Below are 21,526 nucleotides of genomic sequence, written 5' to 3'. Positions count from 1 at the left end.
TAGGATCAGATTGAGCAGTGGTGAAGCCAGGGGCCTCTAAATGAAAAAAATCCATTTAAGCTCCTTTATAATTTATAAAATTTTAAATTAATAACGATAAAATTATACTTTGGCCCCCTAAAAAATGATAAAAATTTTATTTAATCCTTTAAAAAAATATAAAGATAGACTATTAAAATGGTGTAATTGCATTTTTACTACCATAAAAATATCCAATTTAATTTCACCTCCGCAAAAAAATAATTTTCTAGCTTCACACCTGAAATTGAGAATATTTGTAAATTTTGAAGATTAATTTTTGAAAATTATGACTAAATCAATATAATATGTAAAAGTTGAGGCTCAATTTGTTATTATATTGATTTTTTAACTGCCACATTAGCTTGCCGTTTGTGACTTTAATGGGAGTGACCAAATGAGTGAATTATCTAGATGCTTAAATTACAAAATTTTTTTATTTTAGGTGCCTAAAATGAAACTTCTTTTATTTTTAAGTGACTATATGTGTAATTTACCTTAAAAAATCCATGCATGGAGCATAGAAGATGGGCTAAGAATTGATGGGGATGAGATTTTGTAACCCATTGAATCAAGGCCGACATGACTTCCAATTCCACTTATAGTGGTTCGAATCAGGTGTGATGAGTCACAGGTTAGTCAACAATTCACTTCTCATTTCTTTGTTCTTTCCTACTCCAAAAACAAAGCACTGGACTTCCACTACACTTACGATTTTTACCAACTTTAAAAAGTGGGATGAAGACAATATTTACATTGGTATTTAATGATGACTGTTCTTTGTGTTGGTCAATGTACAAATGTGGTTGTAGCAAAATCTATTGAATAGGGGTTGCCATTCAAGATTTGTGCTATCCTATCAGTCTTCATGGCCAAAACAAATCTTCCCAAAATGTCGGAGGATTAAGATTATGATGATTTCTTCTAAGGGTGTCTCTGAGTTAGCTAAATAGCCTACAACTGTGTGGTTAATTTATATAAAGAAATGAATTCTTTCTTCATATTACCATTATAGTTTTAAACAAGAAAAAATGAGTTATGTGATGTGTTTTATGGGCAATTTGAATTCATAGAAATAGTGTATGTTTTAGCAAGTATGATTCTAATGTGTCAAACACCATTCAAAATACCTTATTTCATTTTGTGAAAAGGCTTTTGGAGAAGGTAGAAACAAGATTATGTCACTAACAGGTCGTTTGCTAGTCGACAGGTAACATGTTTTTGTTTCCCACATGGGAAGAAAATGAGATATGTGTGTTGTTTTTAAATATGTAATTGGAAGTCATGCGAGGTAGGAAGGTTGTTGTAGCCTTAATGTTTTATAAATCCTATCTTGGTTGGGGGTGAACTCCGGTTGGGGTTTTTTATTTATGTTTTCTGTCAAAAAAAAGAATGATGATGCCCTACAAGTGCTATCCTACAAGTGCTATCCTACAAGAGCGGTAGTTCGGCTAACAACCACAAGGTACTCTGCCACCTCTATATTTTTTCTCTATTATTATTGAAATCCTTCTAAATGAGTAATAGGTCGGGTTAGATATATTCAAACACATGCTAACAATTAAAAAGTCTTTGCTTTTTGTGTACCTCAATTTCTTTTTCTTTTTTTTATTTATCGAAAACACACTATAGAAGTAGTAGGTCGGGTTGGGTATATTCAAACCCATTCTAACAACTAAAAGATTATTACCTTTTTTCCACCTCTAATTCTTTTCCATTATTGGAAACACACTATAGAAATAGTAGGTCAGGTTAGATATATTCAAACACATTTTAACAACTATGAATGCTACCTCGCAAAAGGAATAGTATTTCTCCCTTTAACCATTTTCTCTATTGTTTGATCCTTTCTCTTATATTTGCTACTACATTGGTTTTGAAAAGCTTTTTTTGGCATCATTTCATTTGCGCCTCATTTGTGAAAAAAGTTTGTTAGATTTGATAATAAATTTATATTATTTTTTAAAAAATATTTTAGCTAAATTAAAGAAATATGTTGATTTTTTTAATTAAGGTTTTGGGCCATTAAAAAAATTAGGGGAATAGGTCGATTGTGTTAAGGTTTTGGAAGGTTTTGGGCTTGCTTTCCCTTTCTCTCTCCTAGGGTTAGGGTTTTTAGTTTTGTTAGGTTTAGTGTTTAGGTTATTTTTAATGGATTTAAGGCTAAGGTTTTGAGGGTGATACCGCAAAAGTTTATAGGGTGGTTTGAAGGGTCGGGGATGTGATAACGTGCCTTAGAACACATACATTTCATATGTCATGGCAGGATAACACTATTACGTCAGAAACTCATCTTGAGGAAGCCAGGCTTTGCGGTGGCAGTATTTGATACGATCATGGGTCAAAGTCTAGGTGGAGGTCCCAATCATTGGTCATGATATGATCACAGGTTTGAGTATAACAGAGGGCCAGTTGACAGTCACGAGTTAAACCTTTCTAGATACCCACAAATGATGCCTTATATATACCATACATAAGATTGAGGCCATAATCATAGGAAAAAATAGAGGATTTTTGGTGTAATCAATATAATTTTTTCTCTATTTCCAAGCAGCCAGTATCTTTAATGTTTCATACTAATTCGAAGGCTGACACCGAGGTGGACACAAGAGGACTCTCAAGAGGAGAGCAGATGTTTTTGTAGAAGTAAAGGTCAAACTTGGGTTGACGTGAAGCGGTTGTATTTATTAAAGGGTTTTTAATAACGAAAATTGTCATTGGCTTGAAAGTAGCATTACCTTTACTCCACCGTGTTCTAGAAGTAACTGCACTCGAGTACTTTCAAGTATTCTTTAGGCTCATGTAGACAAAACGTCATTCACTAGTTCACTAGAAAGATTATTTTACATTTATTATTTTACATTTATTATTATTATTAGTTAAAGAAAAGGAACTTACCATAAATTGGGATAATGTTGGATGCATAAGCATATTTGCTGTATCAACCTTAACAACACTAAGCATAAAATTAGGTAGTATACCAAACATTAGAGTGTCAATATATTAGCTTCTTTTTCAAAAAATATGAAGAATTCAACTATTCAAAAATGTTTTTGTCTTGTAATCAAAAGTAAAAAAAAATTACATTTAAACAGTAAAAAATTGAAAGATGAAAAAATAGAGGGAAAATCATTCAACTTTTCCAAAATGTTTCGGAGCAAACTTGAAAGATGCAAAAATTCGAGCTTAAGATTGAAGAGAACGGTTTGATTTAAAGGTAGGGATTTTGATTTGGTGGGTTTGAATGAACTGATGATGATGATGATGATGATGATGATGATGATGATGATGATGATGATGATGAATGAATTGATGATGAAGAAGAAGAAGAATGGACTGTGGAGGGTTTATTTTAGGGATTTTTTAAGAAAAATGAGAAGAATGGATTTGGGGTTTAATTTAGGGTTTTTTGGAAAGAAGATAGATTTGGAAGTTTTAAACTTTAAATTGAATTGAATTATGAATGGACGATGGAGCTTACCAACTTGGAGGCTTTGATTTAGGGGAGGAAATTGGGAAAATGGATTTGTGGGGCAGGTGAGATTTGGGGGGAAATCGGCTAAAATAAATTAATAAAAGGGTTTGGGCTTGGAGAATATAAATTTAAAATTAAAAAAATAGTTTGTATTTGGTTCATTCGAATTATTCGAGTTATTCGAGTTCAAAAATTTAACTCGACTCGAACTCAAAGTTTTAAAAAAAAATTCAAGTTGATTCGATTAACTTGATTCGAACAATTCAAACTTTTTTTTTCAATTTTTTTGAGTCGAATCAAATTTTGCTCACCCTTAGACGTAGATGAAGAAGAAGGGGTAGCGACTGCAGTTGATGGGGCAAAGTCAAACCCTGATCCAATTCAGCTGTGCAATCTGGATGGTTCAGAAGTGGCACCTTTTTCAGAACCATATGCGATTCCAACAAAGCTAGAACTTTGTGATTCTAACGATGACGGCTCAGACAATGCTTCTGATCTAAACACACTAATACGATCTCGTCTCGTGAGTTGATTTTGAGTCGTAGTGTTGCCCAATCGTAAAATAAAGAAGTTTTGTTCAATTTGGAGTTGAGTGAATTCAGCTAAGTGTAGGCTAAAACAAAGATGGTTTTTAACTGATATAGAATAGTCTAAGTGAATATTTCGGTTCAACAAAAAAAAATAAGATAACTTTGAAAGGAATAATTTGGATGGATGGAAAAAGCTTAAGGTCCAAGAAAGAACCAATACTATAAGGAGTATTGACTCGAATCTTTTATTGACTCTTAAGGTGGAAAGGCTGATAGTTAAAAGGACCTTGACCCACTATCTATGAGAAGATAGGAACCAAAGGTATCGAGTTTGAACGCCACACTTGAGTGATAAGTTCACAAAACAAGTTGGACGCCACTAGCAATGCTAGATAAGTCAGCTTAAGTCTTAGAAGAACAATGAGAGTTGAATTAAACTCATAAAGATGTAAAAATTCATAAAAGTATCAAAAGTTTTCTTCCCAAAATATTGTCTTCTTACAATCTATTTATAGGCACTGTTATGACTATTCGTATGCTTATTTGTGACCTTTCACCTTCAGCAATTAACTAAGGTTATTACAAGCATTAATTTCATTTTAAACTCATTTAGGAAAGCCAATAGTTATGTCTTTTCACTTGATTCTGGTGTAGATGAAAAGGCATGTCTCTTCACTTTATTGATGACTTAATAAACCCTTAATGTGTTGTTTGGTGTCTCCCCATCTCCCTTAAACTAAATGACAAAACACTTGTGCATTCATCTCTCTTTAATTGACACCATAACTAGCTTTGAGTGCATGAAACTGATCAAACTTGAAGAGTCATTCTTGGTCTATTTGAACAGCCACCATAATGAGCTTTGAGTGCTTCAATATCCACCAAAAATGTTCCCTTTATGAACTAGCAATTAAGTGACCAAATGCACACTCTTTTATGCCAAAACTGAACAGCCATTTGAATGTGACAGCATTTGATTCTTCTTGGCAAATGAACAGCCCTATTGTAGCTTTAAAATATGTGAACAGCCTTTTGGACTTTCCTACAACAAATTATTGAACACACAATTAATTTATTTAAGAAAAATTAAACAAACTATAACTTATGCATTAAAAAGTAACAACTAAATTAAATAACATACTTATATAAACAAACTCAAACATATTTAACAACTAAGATGCTTAAATGCATGGTTTAAAATGTAAACTAAATGAACAAATGAGTTACTTAATGCATGACTTAATTTAATGATGCAAACTTAACTAACATAGGAGTTACATAATGCATGTCATAATTTATGACGCAAACTTAACTAACATAAGAGTTACATAATGCATGACTTTATTAAATGCAGAACACATAGTGCATGTCACAATTAAAAGATGCAGATTAATAATGCAAGACAATAATTAAAGATGCAGATAATAAATAAGATATAATAAAAACTGTAGAATTAATTAAACTAAAATAACTAAAATGGATAAAACATCCTTATTTTCCAGCAACCACATTAACAAACTAAAATTAAAGCTTCATTTTGCACTTGGGTCCCTCGTGCTTGGGCCAATTCCGATGTCGTCAAATTGTATCATGACTTGATGCAGTCGAGATCACATTATCCATAATTCAAGGCATATAAACCTCTGCCCCACATGACCAACATCGACCTATCTTCCAAGGGTGGTTTAGAGTGTCGACAGATATCGCACAGAACACTTGGTCATGCAAGCTTATTGCGTGATGTACAACTACTTGAAGTTGAAATGGAATACCCAAATAAAGATGCTTTCCATGCTACACTGAAGCGATACAGCTTCAAGAGCGAGGTGAACTATCACATCACAAAGTCCCGTTTGGAGAAATTCGAGAGAAAGTGTGTAACACGCAATTGGAGGTGCAAATGGAAAATCATGGCATCCTTGTGGAAGAAAATCAGACTGTGGACAATAAAAAAATATTCTAGACCACATACCTGTGTTTGGCAGGTGCGTTGTGCGATCACTACATTTTCAAACATAATGTTATGTGCCTCGAGTTTTCTTTTCTTTTTTTCAATTATGTAACATTAATGCGGAAATTTGAAGGTGCAAGTTTGGATTATCTCATGCTACACTCAGACATAATTTCTGACATTATTCTACCCATGGTGAAGGCTATTATCAGGATCCCCATCCTGCTGTTGATTGTGAACATACGTAGCTAGCATGACTACATTCCATCGTACTAAAAAGCGTGGGTTACCAAACATAAGATTATGGATAAGTTGCACCATGATTGGTACAATTCATATAACTATATATGGCAATGGTGTTAGGTTTTGGATAAGTACGTACTACGATTCATAACTGATTTGGAAACACACCCAACATGCTCTACCGATCAATTGGTCCTTGGGAAAAGAGTATGTCATCTGTATTTTTGGACCTTTGAGCAATGCAGAGAAGTTTTTCGGCACTTCAAGCCCTTGGTGAAAATTAATGGCACTTGACTGTATGGAAGATAATAACATCAGTTATTGATTGTCGTTTCCCAGGACAGTAATCGAGGATTCTACGAGTTGCATTTACAATAATCCCCAGAGAAAAGGAAGATGACTGGGATTTCTTCCTAAGCTGATTGCGCCACCGCATTTGCCCATAGCCCGACATATGTGTCATATCGGATAGGGGAACCGAAATCTTATCCGCTATTAACTGATAGGGTAGCCTTTGGGACCATACCCATCATAGGTACTACATATGACATGTTCGATCCAATTACCACTCAAAATAACATTTGGAAAGTGAGAGAGATCAATTTATTGACATGGTGATGAAGTTGTTACTATTTGCACAATTATGATATATTATATTTCGTAAAAATTTGCATTCATCTGTATGTTTTTATGAATAAGGTACGAGCTCATCCAATATCATTTTAATGAAATGTTACACAACTTAGGCTGTAACACCCCGAACCCGAAACCGACACCGGAGTCGAACACGAGGTGTTAACTGACTTTAACCCCTTAAAAAATTTATTTTCCAGACACTGCCCAATCTGTGTACTAGTCGTTTTAAAAATCATATCTTGAGTTTCGTAACTCGAAAATCAGTTTTGTGATTTTTCCCAGAAACTAGACTCATGTGCCCATCTATGTATTTTTTTCTAGAATTTTTGGTCGGGCCAATTAGTACAGTTTATTAGTCAAAGTCTCCCATGTTGCAGGGGTCGACTACACTGACCTTTGCCCATTACGACTTGGATATCTCCCTGCACGGGGCTTCAATACTGATGCCGTTTGTTTCTATGAAAACTAGACTCAGATAGAAATCTGTACATATATGGTACGACCCCTAATTATCTCTGGTTAATTTATAATGAATTTCCAAAGTCGGAGCAGGGAATCCAGAAACCGTTCTGGCCCTGTCCCACAAAAATCTGATTATCTCTTAATATACTGCCCATATGATCTTTTCGTTACTTCCTCATGAAAACAGACTCATCGAGCTTCGATTACATAATTTATTCATCAATTAATTCCACTCCTACTATTTTTAGTGATTTTTCAATCTCATGACACTGCTGCTGCCAGCATCTGTTACGAAAGTAACTAGGTCCATTTCATGCCTACCCTTGATCCAACTCAATCGAACATTCGTGCCATTTTCGCATGGCTTAAAGTTTACATGCCAAAGTTCAAACACAACGTAATAGCTTATACATGCCAAAATATTCTTCTAAGCCAACTAAGAAGAAAGTACCAAAACTTGCTATCCGGTGTGATGACTTCGATGACGGCATGACCCCGCAAAAATAGATGAGTCCAAGCAACCTATAATGGGTGACAAGGAAACACCGAGTGAGTTTATAACTCAGTAAGTCATAAGCAATGCACTACCATCCATCAATAACATTATCACAAGAGGAAACAAAATGGAACGAGACAATTTACTCCATCCATACCGAACCATACCATAGTTCCTCCAACCTATCGATTCAGTTTCATATAAATTCATGCATTCACATTCCATATACTCATCAATAGGACATTGAGGCATTTTCATAAATCAATTTATTTTCGTTACAATCAAACGACTAAACGGCCTTTCACCCATCCTACGATAAATTTTATGTACGTGACTTCAAGTATATTCGTCACGTAGGTTCAAACTTACCGAGCTCAACACCAAGTATAAGCATAGCACCTATTAGCCATGTACTCAAGACACTTACCCGATCCGCTGTCCGCGATCGACTCAATAGTGTCGCACACATAGTGTCCATAATGATTCACGAATGTATATTGAGTCCGCACACTCAGTGCTATATAATCAACTCGCACACTTAGTGCTACGTAATCAAATCGCACACTTAGTGCTACATAGTCAAACTCGCACACTTAGTGCCGCATGGTCAATTCGCACACTTAGTGCATCATATTCATTTCGCACACTTAGTGCAACATAGTCAAATCGCACACTTAGTGCTGTACAATTTAATCCCGCGCACTTAGCGCCAATCTCATGGTCATAAATGGTTATACCCGCACGTTTAGTGCCGAGATCAACAACTCAGTACATCTTACCTCTTTTCTTTTCATTCAACAATTTCATCATCACATACGTACATGCATATATATATGTATATTTATTCATTCCATTCAGCATCAATACATAAACATTATGACCATTTGAAATAATACCAACTACATGCTTAATGACTTACCTTGTGTTGGGTAAGACGGTTCCAACGCGGCTACTCAGTGATCTTTTCTTTGCCTTTGCTTGATTCTCCTCCTTTAGCTCCTTGAGCTTAATCAATAATTCACTAGTTTAACCATCTTGTTAAACATTCATAATTCAATTACACATGCTTATGTATGTTTGTATATTCGGCAACCATCCTCACTAATTACTCATGTTGATGGCCGAATGGATGTATGTGTGTACAATGTCAACTATAACATCATGTAATTCCACATATGACTACATTTCTTAAGTTCCACATCTTAATGCCCATTATACATAATCAAATTTAACATCATGTATATACTTACTCATGTGGCCGAATATACATACTCCCATATAATATCAAGTACTCACTTTAAGTATATTGCCGAATATACTTAATCATACACACACCTAACCAAAATAATTTCTAAAATCTTTATATCATTTATAATGCATCTAATTATCCTTTTTCACATTATCAACTCAAATCACATACATTATTTACTATAACATCTTTACATTCGGCATTGGTGTCAACCATAGTAGCCGATTCTTCCTACTTTGTACCCATGCATCTATTAATCCTTAGTTGGTTCAAACACTTCACACACTAGGATTCATCAAATTTTTTACAAGAAATAAAATCTCTAATCCTCAAACTACCATGGCCGAACCTTCATGGAGTTGCTAAGACTCCTCATTTATACTTCTCACACACTCTCACATCCAAACCCTTTTATTAAACACTCAAAGTCAACCATCTCCTTACCTCATCACCAAAGACATCAAAATACCAACCAAGAACGTAACATTCATGGTCGAATGTCATCTCCATCATTTAACAAAGTTTGAACCATGGCTAGGTAGATTTTGAACTTACAACTTAAAATATACATGAATCTCAAAGAATAACATTAAACATACCTCAATCTAGTTACATGCATGGCCAAACTTCCTCCTAATCCTCTTCCTTAGGATTTTCGGTCAAAAGAGGTTGAAAAAGGATGAACAAAACCTTTCTTTTCCTTCCTTTAGCTCACGGCAATGGGGTGTATGCATGAGACCATTTTTTCTTTTTTTTTTCATCACCCTTCCTTTCATTATTTAATTATCATGCTTATTATTTTATTTTCCTTACCATACATCACTAACACAACATGTTGGTAACATGTTTCCACCCATAGCATGGCCGGCCACTACATATTAGGGAGGGGGAATTTGACATGCAAGTCCCCTTTTTCTTCCACATGCACTAATAGGTCCTCATGCATTGACCTATCACATTTTAAAATTTTCTCATATAAGTCCTATTGACTAAATTCACATGCAATCGACTAAATCGAAGCTTGAAATTTTCACACATTCATGATTACATATTCTAGACAATAAACATCACATTCAAACCTTTCGGTGACTCGGTTTAGCGGTCCCGAAACCACTTCCCGACTAGGGTCAATTTTGGGCTGTCACATAGGCGCCATTAACAACTACAATGTGGCGTACCTAGTGAACATACCCTTCGAACAGTGGACGCAGTCGTATGATGAGGGTCTATGGTATAGGCACATGATGTCAAACTTAGTTGATTTTATCAATTTCGTACTAAATGGGACGTATCATTTGTCAATAACCTCAGTTGTGAAAGAAACATACTTTCGCCTGGAGGCCTTGTTTCCAAAGCAAGCGACATCATATACTGGACAAATAGTGGGTAGCTATACTTGGTGTGAGGATGTCATGAAAGAAATTAGACAAAATACAGCGAGAGCGAACACTATGTACATAGTATGTCACTCGAGTCAAAACTTGGAATTTTGATTCACAAAGCATGCTAGGCCAAACCAGGACATGTTAGGGGCATCATATCGTGTTGACCTAACAGGAAAGACTTGCTATTATGGGAGGTTCCAAGCACTTCGGTTCTTATGCGCACATGTAATTGCCACATGTGGAAACCTACGAATTGAGTACGCACCTAACATAAATGATGTGCACAGACTAGAACATATACATAGTGTATAAAGTCATAAATTCTCACCCATCACAGATGAGAGTACATGGTCACCAGTGTCCAACGTGTCGTACGAGTTGGTGTCAAACATGAACTTGCATCGCATCCCAAAAGGTCGACTAAGTTCCACTTGGGTACGAAACAATATGGATATTTGGGAAAGAGACAGTCAACAGAACTTATAAGGGTAGTGTAGAAACCCAAGGCATACGAAGGCAACATGTTCTATGTTGAGGGGTACTTTGGGGCCTCAAGGCTTATAGCATTATAGTTAGAATCAGAAGATATATTGATTACAATGCTTCCATTATTCAGGTGTACCAAATTTTTTATTTCTTACTAAGTTATGTATAATTTACGTTAGAATGTAACAAAGAGAAATATGAGTTGCAATGTAAACTTATGGTTTCCTTATTATATAAATTTCAACAGTTAAAAAAATACATCATCGACTTCGTTAAGGAGAATGTGTGCTACACGGCTATGGATAACAATCACGAGAAGGATTTCAACACACAACTATTGTTGCAGGCTCATCAACTTGATTGCCGTCGCCATCCTCATCATCTTTGCCATACCCCAAATCCTCTTGCTCATCTTCGTCTCCACTTTCATCCTCATCTTCATTTTTGTCTCCACCCTCAGCTTCATCTTTGTCTTTGCCTTCGCCTTTATCTCCATCGACTTCCTCCATGCTTAAGAGTACGTTTGGTTCATTGTAATGGAATAAGGCTGTAATTGAATAGAGATGTAATGGAATAGAGCTGTAATCAGCAATTCAACTGTTTGGTTGAATGGAACGGAATAGAACTGTAATAGTATTCTTGTGTTTGGTTGAATGGAATGATGTTGTAATAGCATAAGGAAAAAAACTAAAATGACCAAAATACCCTTAGTAGATTTTTTTTAAGATGATTATTGTTATTCTTATTAAATTTTAATAAGATTATTATTAAAAATAATTTAATAAATATAATAAATAATTTAACCATATTTTAACATAATTATTATTAAATATAATTTAATAAAATAATATATAATTTAATAAAATTCTTAATATAATTATTATATGAATTAAAAATCATAATATATAATACTATAAAAATAATATATAATCTACTTTATTATATTTAAACTGCAATATATATGTAATGTGCTAAAATATCATTAGTGAAACAAATAATTTAATTATTCTACAATAAAAAACAAAATATTAGAAGCAATAAATAACTTGAGAATTATATTTCACATCCAAACATAATATTCATATATTAACAAAAAGTTACATGATTTCATTAGTTTATATGTCATAAGCCATATATTATAAAATTTTATAACCTCAAAAAGTTACAACATTGTAATGACATTCTATCATGTCACCATACCATCCAAATATTACAAACACAAAAAGTTACCAAAATATCATCAACACAACCATGATTTTTAATGGTCAGCAAGAAATCTTCTGACCCATTCCAACCGCATAGTAGAAGGTAAACTAAAGAAAATGAGCATTTGCGTTGGATGATCTGGAATTTTTCTCAATGTGCAATAGCGCTCATCCTCAGTTAAACCTTCTACTTCACATAATGTTGGATATAATTTCAGAGCACTTTCTTGAATGGTTATTTCTGATTTTTGTTGAATTATCACTTCGGAGGCAATACTCTTACCGATTTCAACGCCAAAGGTCCGTATGTTTTCCGCCAATAAAGTGTCAGCATCATTAAATGAAGTAGAAGAATCACTTGCATTAGATTTCTTTTTTTTCGTCTTTGATAATGTGGAATCACCTTGGTTTTCTAGCTGGTTGCGATTGTGTAGCTAAAAGATCCATGTCATCCAAAGAAACATCAGCTTCGCATCCATGGAAATCATTTCTTAATTCATGAGTATTTGTAGCAGCTACATCCTCAACATCTATTTCTTCAATAATATCAGCGGTTGTTTGAGCATCTTTCCTAGTGGCTAGATCTTTTGCGTAGATGGCAGTAAGTTGGTCATAATAAGGGAAACTCCGATGTCTAAATTGAGCGGCTTCTTTATGACTCTATAAAAATGAGAAATTCATATTAGATATAAGTGTGGTCAAAATAAGAAAACAAAGACTTGAAATAATTCTTACATTTATATATGAGTTCCACACCGCATCTTCAGCAACAACAAGCTACCTATGCTCATCCCAACCAAAGCTACTATTGTTTTTCCCACTAAGCATGTCATAAATGATTGACCAATCCCTTTTTCAATGTCCTAATCCTTGATTCAAGATTAGGTTTAGCCTTCAACATGGCATTGGGTAAAAATTTTTCTAACATTTTTTCAAACTCATTTAAATAGCCGACTTTGGATCCCGTATCTGCATTAAAGGTTCCAACATTGTGCAAGTCGACCATACAAGAAACCAACATAGCATCTTCTTCTGGAACCTATTTTCTTTTGGTTCTTCGAGAATTTTGGGAAGAAACACTTGATTCTAAAAAACCTGACATAACTATCTTAAGAAAAAATGCAAATTAAAATTAAGTTCAATATTATGCATCAAAAGATCAACACTTTATAAAATTATAACACATGATAAATCAAAAGAAAATAAATTATCATCCAACAAGTCTAGTACAATACAAAAAAACAATTCAAACAGCAGCAAAGTTTCATAAACTAGATACATGAAATAACATAAACAACTTAACGTTTACTATTTTTACCCTAAACCTAACTAATTTCTAGATGCTTGCCATTCATCAAACATTTGGTTGGCTAGTTTCATCCTCCAAGTAGCCCATTCATCCGATGGATGAATATTTATGATATTCGGTTCATCGTCATCTATCACATTACTAGGTGATCCTTCTCCCAACTCCGCTTCAATAGGATCAAGACTCATATAGGTTCGAATAAAATTATGGAGCAAACAATATGCAATAATGATTCTATTGTGTACCTTCACAAGATAGAATGATGGACTCATAAGTATTCCCCATCTAAGTTTTAATAACCCAAAACATCTTTAACATTATACGCTGAAGCATGTTTCATATTGAAAAATTCTTCCGGAATACTTAGTTGGTAACCCTGACGCCACTCATTCAAATGATATCTTTGTCCTCCAAATAGTGCAAGAAATCCCTCACAATTTGTGTATCCAGCATCAACTAGATAATAACAACCTACAAAAGGAAAGTATTTATCATGGTTAATTTCCTAAAAAAGTATGATCTTAAAAATTAATTCAAATTCCTCTAATTTTGCACTTTACTATGAGGAACTTTTAGTCCATGTCTCCTACTAATGGCATCTTGAAGAACTCATCCATCAGCAACAAAACCTTCCCAACCAGGAAGAACATAAACAAATTGCATATCAGGTGTACAAACACCTAACATATTAGTTGTTATGTCACCTTTTTGCGTTCGATATCTAGATTTATCAACTGTTGGAACCCTAATCTTTATGTGGGTTCCATCTAAAGCACCTAAGCAATTCTACATCACATGTATAAAACCTCGGGTTAAGATACTATATTTAAATCTAAATGGACTAAATTATGTACGAGCTATATATAGAACTCACTCTAATACCTTAAACCATTTCCACCTTGGGTCTGTAGAATTAGCTTTAATGGGCTCTGGCTTTTTAAATAACACATGTTATAAGCGTATGACAACATTTAAAATATTGTGAAATGATCTGGTAATGGTTTCCCTGGACCTATTAAAGTGATGCTTGATAACTCGATTTTAAAGGTGATGAGAAATGATATGTAAAAATATTGCCACTTGCTCATCAACAAGCATGTTCCTTGACGACTTCAATACCCCTAAAGTTTGTAACATCTCACATAGTTTAAAAAAGGTAGTTCTATTCATCCTAACTTGTTCAATACAGGTCTCATCACTAGCATATACAAGTCTTTTCTCATAATCTCGTTTTGCATAAAAATCTAAATATAGGATCTAATCCTTGGTCTATAAGTATGTAGGCTATGGATGACACCCAATGCAACTAAGAACCAACTCGCAACTGTACACATTTGCAACCATATTGTAATAGCAAAACCAATTCTTTTACGCCTCTCACTTTGTACTATTAAAGGCAGACGAGCCATTACTGCAAGATATTAAAGTGTTACATATCTTCAAATCGTAGTAAAAGGACCACATTTCTCCAATACTAATTTCAATAACAGTAAAACAAAATCAAAGAATTTAATTGCCAAAGAACTTACAGTGATTCAGTGAATACAAGATGCTCAAATCTGGGTAGAGGAAGCAATCAAACAAGCCAAATAAGAAGAGGAAGCAATAACAAAGTATCAAAGAAAAGATGAACAATACATATTAATAAATAGGATAAGTCTGTTTAAAATTTTATTTGCTTATGTATAAGTAAATAATTTATCAAGCATTTAGTAGTGTATAATAATAATATCATTTTCAAAGTTTCAAAGTTTGTTGCAACTGAAATTCAATCTTATTTACAAAGAATTTCATGTTTAGTTATATAAATACAATTATCCAAATAAATATTTATTTGGATACTCACATTTTTTAATAATAGATATAATTATTCAAATAAGTTTAAGAGGCACACCATTTAATAACTAAGAAACATAACTCAATACTTATAGTCCATAACTAAGAAACATAACTCAATACTTATAGTCCTTCCATTATAATTGTTAAATCACTTATAACATTTTACATGTAGTCATTCTTATAACATTTTACATGTAGTCATTGAAACATTATAAATATTTTACATGTAGTCATTTGAGATTTATAAGCAATATTCTCTATGTATATTTATGAAATTGAAAATTTTATAATAATGATATAAGTAATAGGATAAAATACATGAGTATGCAAACTTTTGAATCATGAAATAAGATCATTATTTTTTAGATATTTTGTAAATGATATTCCGTAACAAAGATATGAGATAATAAAGTACTAATAAATATATATATAACTCAATACACAATTTTTAATAAAAATACATTTTAATAAATTTATAATCTTTTGTTTTGTATTTAAATAAGCTTTTCATTTTATTTATAGGAGTTTTTAAATTTCATTAAGTATGGTCAGGAGGTTAACAAGTGTCTTAAAAAAGTATAATAAAATGTTAAAAAAAGAGATGCGTGACAAATTTTTAAAATTGTTTGTAGAATAAAAAAAACATATTATTAGTATATCAAATACTAACCCATAATTTATTTAGTATGAGATAAAATGTAGGAATGTTAATTGAGGAAAAAACAAAAGATTGATATGTATAGACAACTCAGCATGAGTAAGTGATATGAAGGCATATATGCCAAAATAGTTCTTTCCCTTTCTTTTAAGGTGCAAATTGCAATTTGTTTTATATTTGCCCTTGGCCTTTACATCTATCTCATCATCTTGATGAAATATCTTAGGGATTCTCATTACTTACATCAATCCTCATAAATGGTAAAACAGATCTTCTATATAATGCCAAAGATCTAGCTTATCAATCTTCTTTCAAACTATCTTTGCTAGCAATATTATTTTATCGTTTATATTTAAAAAATTGCATTATTCCTCCCAATAATTATGCAAATAGCAGGTCTATGCAACACAATACCCAAGTCCTGCTATTGAATTATTTTGTCTATCAGATAAGCAATTGTTCTGATTGGGCAATTCATTTCTAGTCAGTGACACCTTCAAAGCCAAAAATCTAACCAGTTGTAATTGTATGAAACCTCTCTTGACCAGTAGTATTTGCAACTATATCCTTTTTCTATCAAGCTCTATGGTCCTTATCTTGAAGTCAATTCTGCCAAAGAAAACAGAATATTATTAAACCACATGCCGCTTGTCGAAATAATAGTATACCAATACACCTTTAACACATAATGGTTCCAACTAAAAATATCCAAATAAAAATAAACTTAACAAAAAACCAAAGGCAAAATGAAGACTACAACAGGGCCAAACAAACACTTTCACTTTAGAAAAACTCTTCCAACAAAAATTGTAGCTGACAGTAAAATAATTCCAGGGATAAGAATGCTGCACTCAAACAATGAACCTAATCCAATTTTTTGCTCATTTCCAATACATCTAGATAATCCCTAAAAGGACATAGTACAATCTCACATACATATATGTGTATATATATATATCAAAATGTATATAAAACTAACAAGTGTTATTACATGCATAAGATATTCACTCTTCTTTTTTGGATGGGTTTGAGGGTTGATTGCTTGGTTTTTCTTAGTCTTACCCCATAGCTTAAAGTCAATAGTTTTGCTTGTCAGTTTTTCTCCAGAATTAATTGGCTTATCGTCAGAGCTAAATGCTGCACTCGAAGAGCTTGAAAGCAAAGTTAATCAACTTTTAAGAAAGGTGTTCTGCTCTTTTGTTATTTTTATTTTTGAATAGAAGGGTAATACTATACCTGATCTGCCAACTGACTTGGCAGTATATATGCATGTTGGGTCAATCTAGGTCATTTGGGAAACTTCAATGTTGGTTTGAGATTATTACATGTTTTTTTGATTGGAAAAAGAAAAGGAAAAACACTAGTATAGAAGTAAGAACTAACACACTTAAGAAATAAACAAAGGTCTTATTGAAATCTTTAACAGATTGTGCTAACAAGTGCCCTACTGACATTCATACAATGCATTGGAAATGATAAGTTATCAACTACTACATTCAATACAATGTTATGACCATAAATAGAATATTAACTAAGTTTAAAGAGTTTATTAAGGGGACTCGTTAGCAAACCCGTCTTTAATATCTAATTCACTCTAATCTAAAAAAAACAGTAGTAATCGAGTTTAGAGTGTCCCTTTATACAATTATTAGGTCCATCCTTCAAAGCTAAAGAGAATACATATACATACACACACACAAAAAGAAAAAGAAAAACTGTTTGACATGGCAAATCCAGCAAAACTAGAAACATAGACATATAAAGAAAAACAAATGAAGTTTTATTGCCATTGAAAGAGATGGAGCTGATATTATATGCTAATTATTATTCCAAGATCAAGGAACTCAAATCCTTTGCCCAAAAAAATAAGTTAAGGAATCAACCATTTCTCATATAGAAGTTACTTAGCTAAACGCTTAAAAACAAAAATGAAACTATGAAAAGATAAAAAAAATAATGGTTTTTAAAAATAAAGTTTCAGTTTTTAGATTGAAGTGAAAATAGAAAATAAGAAAAATGTAAACCATAAGCTTAAGTTCCCAAATTTCTTCAATCAAAAAGCAGGAAAAAAACTAAAATACTATCAACTATTACCGGATCTTGATCCACAGACCATTAAAAAAAACCCATAAATTTGAAGAGAAAATATGATCAGAGCTGAAGCTAGGAACGAGTAAAAAAGCTTGGAATAATAATACGCCATCATCCTATACTGGTTCAACTAAAAGCAAGTTGAACGAATCGAAAATGATCCCATAAATTAAAGCAACGCCACGTTTAAAAGGAGCATTCGAAAGAACAAAATAAAAGAGGAGATTTTATGAGAGGACCTTTTGCTTTAGCGGTTAAGCATTTCCATGGTGGATTTTAAGCTCTCTTTTTTTGGGTTTGGGGTTTTTGTATTTTTGGGGTTTATGAGTTTTCTTTATCGAGAAATAGATCGCTGATGAGTACCACAGCAGTAGGCCTTCCCTGTCATCCAAATACACACATTTTTTTTAAAGTCAATGGATGAAAAAATAAACACAGATAAAAGAGAAGAAAAGGAACAAGAACTCAAATAGATCACCAACTATAAACTGTCATTAGATAGAATACCTAATTGAAAAATCCTTCGTTATCTTCAAAGTCAAAATCTGATTTTCGCATCAGATGAACTGAAAGCCTAGCGAAAATTTCCCAATAAAAAAAATCACTTAGCAGTTTCGATTGTTTCTCTTCTCAAGTTTCCACCTCATACGATTCTTAATTAAAAAAAAAGGTTGGAAGGAAATGGGAAGAAGAATGAAAAAAAGAAGAAAAGTCTTGACGTGAGAAAGAAATAGAAGGGTAAAGTTGAACTCTGACCTAAATTTTTTACGCTGAATTGGTATTCCGTGGGGGGAGTGCTGAATTTTAAACAATAGTTTTGCCTTGAATAAGGCTGTATAGAGTGGGGCTATAATAGCCCATTACAGCCAACCAAACAATGGAATAGGGATTGGCCCACAAAATTCAGCTATAATGGCTTAGCATTACAGCCAACCAAACATGTTGTAAGTGTAGTGTCGTTCGAGTCTCTCATCGTGTATCCTACACATCTCCAGAAAATGGTTGCACTGATGACCCACCTTAATAAAACAATGATGCGGTGGGTGTTAAGGACACTATCGGTGTAAGTGTATGGTGTCGCAAAACCTATATACATCGGCATTGACACTGGCATTGATGATTGGATCAATGGCGGCATCGGTGTCATCATTGATGAATGACTCTGTACCGGCATATAGGTTAAAATTTGCGACAACATCGATGTCGGCATATGGGTGTAGAATGCAGGGGACATCATGCCCCGAAATATGTACTTGCTAGAGGGGTAGATCTAGGGACGTGAGATGGTGCATACTGTAGTTGTTGTGAGAAAAACACGGGGTTAGTAAAATGAATAGAAATAAGTGGAGTGAACTAACCTGGATAATGTGTAGACATAGGCAACGGTCTCAGTTCAGTTGGAGCTGATGACGAACCTGTCGTGCGACTACGTTCAGACCTACGCTACTAGGGCAGTCGTCATTCCCTCTTTCGATAGAGTTTCCTACTTCTCGCCTCAACAATAGCAAATACGACTTGCTAACGACTCTGAACCATGACATATACTCTAAACAGGCCGTCGTGTCTAATGAGAAAAAGTTTCGCAAATGGGTAAGAATTTTATCCTACGATCCCAAGCTTTGATGTACTCGGCGTGAATGTCTAAGCAATTCTTGTCGTTTTTCCCCCCACAGGTCCACCTTGTGTAATTCATCCATGTTTTCCAGTGGCAACAAAATTTTTTGCCTCTACCCAAATTGCCAAAATAGTCAATTCGATTCATACATTTCCACCGTCACATACACCACCAACAACACTTTCACATCCCACATACTCCGATTGTTTAAAATTTTTGGAGAGACACATTCTATGATATCTGCTTTGGCGTACAACATCCATTCAAATTGCAATGCACAATTAAAAATTTTTGTTATGTACGAAATTTTATTTTACAATTCATTGCATAATTATTATAAGTTGGAAAGAAAAAATAACTAACCTCGACTTTAGAGCATTGGACTAATAACAACTTGATATCTTCGAGCTAGTCGGGTAGTCTCGCGTAACTCGACCCATGGTTCCACTTGTACAACTGATATGTTAGTTCAAACATATAATAAATAAATAATATTTACTATACAAACTAAATATTATCAAGTCATGATTTTCACCTTGTCACCAATGGGAACATGTTTGGGTTGTTCACTCGGGGACATAGAAATGGTAATCTCCATGAGGCCTACGACTGCAGTAGGAGCAGACAACCCCCGATTGATATCTTATCCGATTGCGTCGCCCGACATAACTTTCAAAACAGTGTGGCCAAAGCGACTGATCTTCAACTTAGTCATTAGCGTTTTTTAAAGTCAGCTAGGTGTAGTAGCCACCTTACGTGCACCAAATTTTGAGATTTATCAAGCATTAAAATGCCCCCGATTAATCTTAAGATAAACGCTTGAACGTATTATTCTTGAACGACGTTAGTTGGGTTCCGAAGAAGCTTTTTTAAATTGGTTTCCAACCAATTCATCGATATCCGACCACCTTCAAACTTGTTCAGGACCTTCCCTAAAAACGTCGCACAAAAGTCCTCTTTGTTGGAAATGAATGCAGACTCCGTGACGACTGGCCCATCCACCGGTAAATTTAGTTGTAAAGCTATGTCTTCCAGTGTGATTGTACACTCTCCGCATGGAAGATGAAAAGTGTGTCTTAGGCCTCCATCTTTCCACCAATGCGCTGATGAGTGTAGGATTGAGTTTGCAACCCCAAGTACATAGGACGTATGCAAGAATCCCGCGTCTTGCAGGTAACCACAAATTTCGGTGATTGGGCCCTTTGAAAATTATGTATGAACCCCTCCAAAACACGATCATCCACCTATTTATATCGACAAAAAAATTAATTTAAAATATTTTAAAAAATAAAAACTTTAAATTTAACTTGATTGAAAATAACGAAATTTGAAATTTTGTCTTACCATTATTGCTTGGGCGGTGGAAATGTGATTGTCATCCAAACGAATCAAAGAGGTTGTCATTCATGAATATTTAATCGAACCTTATAAAATACAAAATAATTTAAAAAAAAAGGAATTATTCTTAAACAAGCATATCGAAAAATTCATAATAGAACTTGCAAAAATGGAGACAATTTAGAGAGTTAAGAGAGTTGAGAGTTTAGAAAAAATTAAGAGAATTGGATTTAAGTGAAATGGATGAAAAAATGGATGGTATTTATAGGGAAAAATGGATGTTGGCCTTGTTACTGTTGCCAACCAATGTTCAAAGAGTCGTTGGAGTTGACCATTAGAGAAAAGAGCATCTAGCTGGGCTCGCTTTCCCTTTCTCTTACCAAAACCAACCTATTTCCCTATTTTTTTTTTAAAAAATGGCCCAAACCCATTAAAAAATCAACATATTTCTTTAATTTAGCCAAATGTTTCATATTTAAACTAATAAAAAATAAATTAAAACACTTTTAAAAAATTTAAAAATAAGATTCAAAAACTATC

General features: G+C 33.7%; 1 long non-coding RNA gene across 5 annotated transcripts; it reads right to left on the bottom strand.

The window, feature by feature from the left end:
* Positions 1 to 12,518: 12,518 nt before the first annotated feature.
* Positions 12,519 to 18,842, bottom strand: LOC107893815 (uncharacterized). 5 transcript variants are annotated; one of them, XR_001682967.2, is made up of 7 exons: positions 18,541 to 18,833; positions 18,273 to 18,414; positions 16,458 to 16,551; positions 14,975 to 15,004; positions 13,691 to 13,916; positions 12,872 to 13,244; positions 12,519 to 12,796 (listed from the first exon to the last, which is right to left on the bottom strand). It is a non-coding gene; the product is annotated as an uncharacterized lncRNA (long non-coding RNA). The 5 variants fall into 5 exon arrangements; XR_001682968.2 differs by having other exon boundaries at positions 12,872 to 13,240; XR_001682969.2 differs by lacking the exon at positions 13,691 to 13,916 and having other exon boundaries at positions 12,872 to 13,240; positions 18,541 to 18,832.
* Between the last annotated feature and the right edge of the window lie 2,684 nt (positions 18,843 to 21,526).

The sequence above is a fragment of the Gossypium hirsutum genome, chromosome A13 (assembly GCF_007990345.1).
Source record: "Gossypium hirsutum isolate 1008001.06 chromosome A13, Gossypium_hirsutum_v2.1, whole genome shotgun sequence".
In the NCBI taxonomy this organism is placed as follows: Eukaryota; Viridiplantae; Streptophyta; class Magnoliopsida; order Malvales; family Malvaceae; genus Gossypium; species Gossypium hirsutum.
The sequence above is the reverse complement of the archived record's forward strand: the minus strand, read 5'-3'. Positions and strand labels throughout refer to the sequence as shown.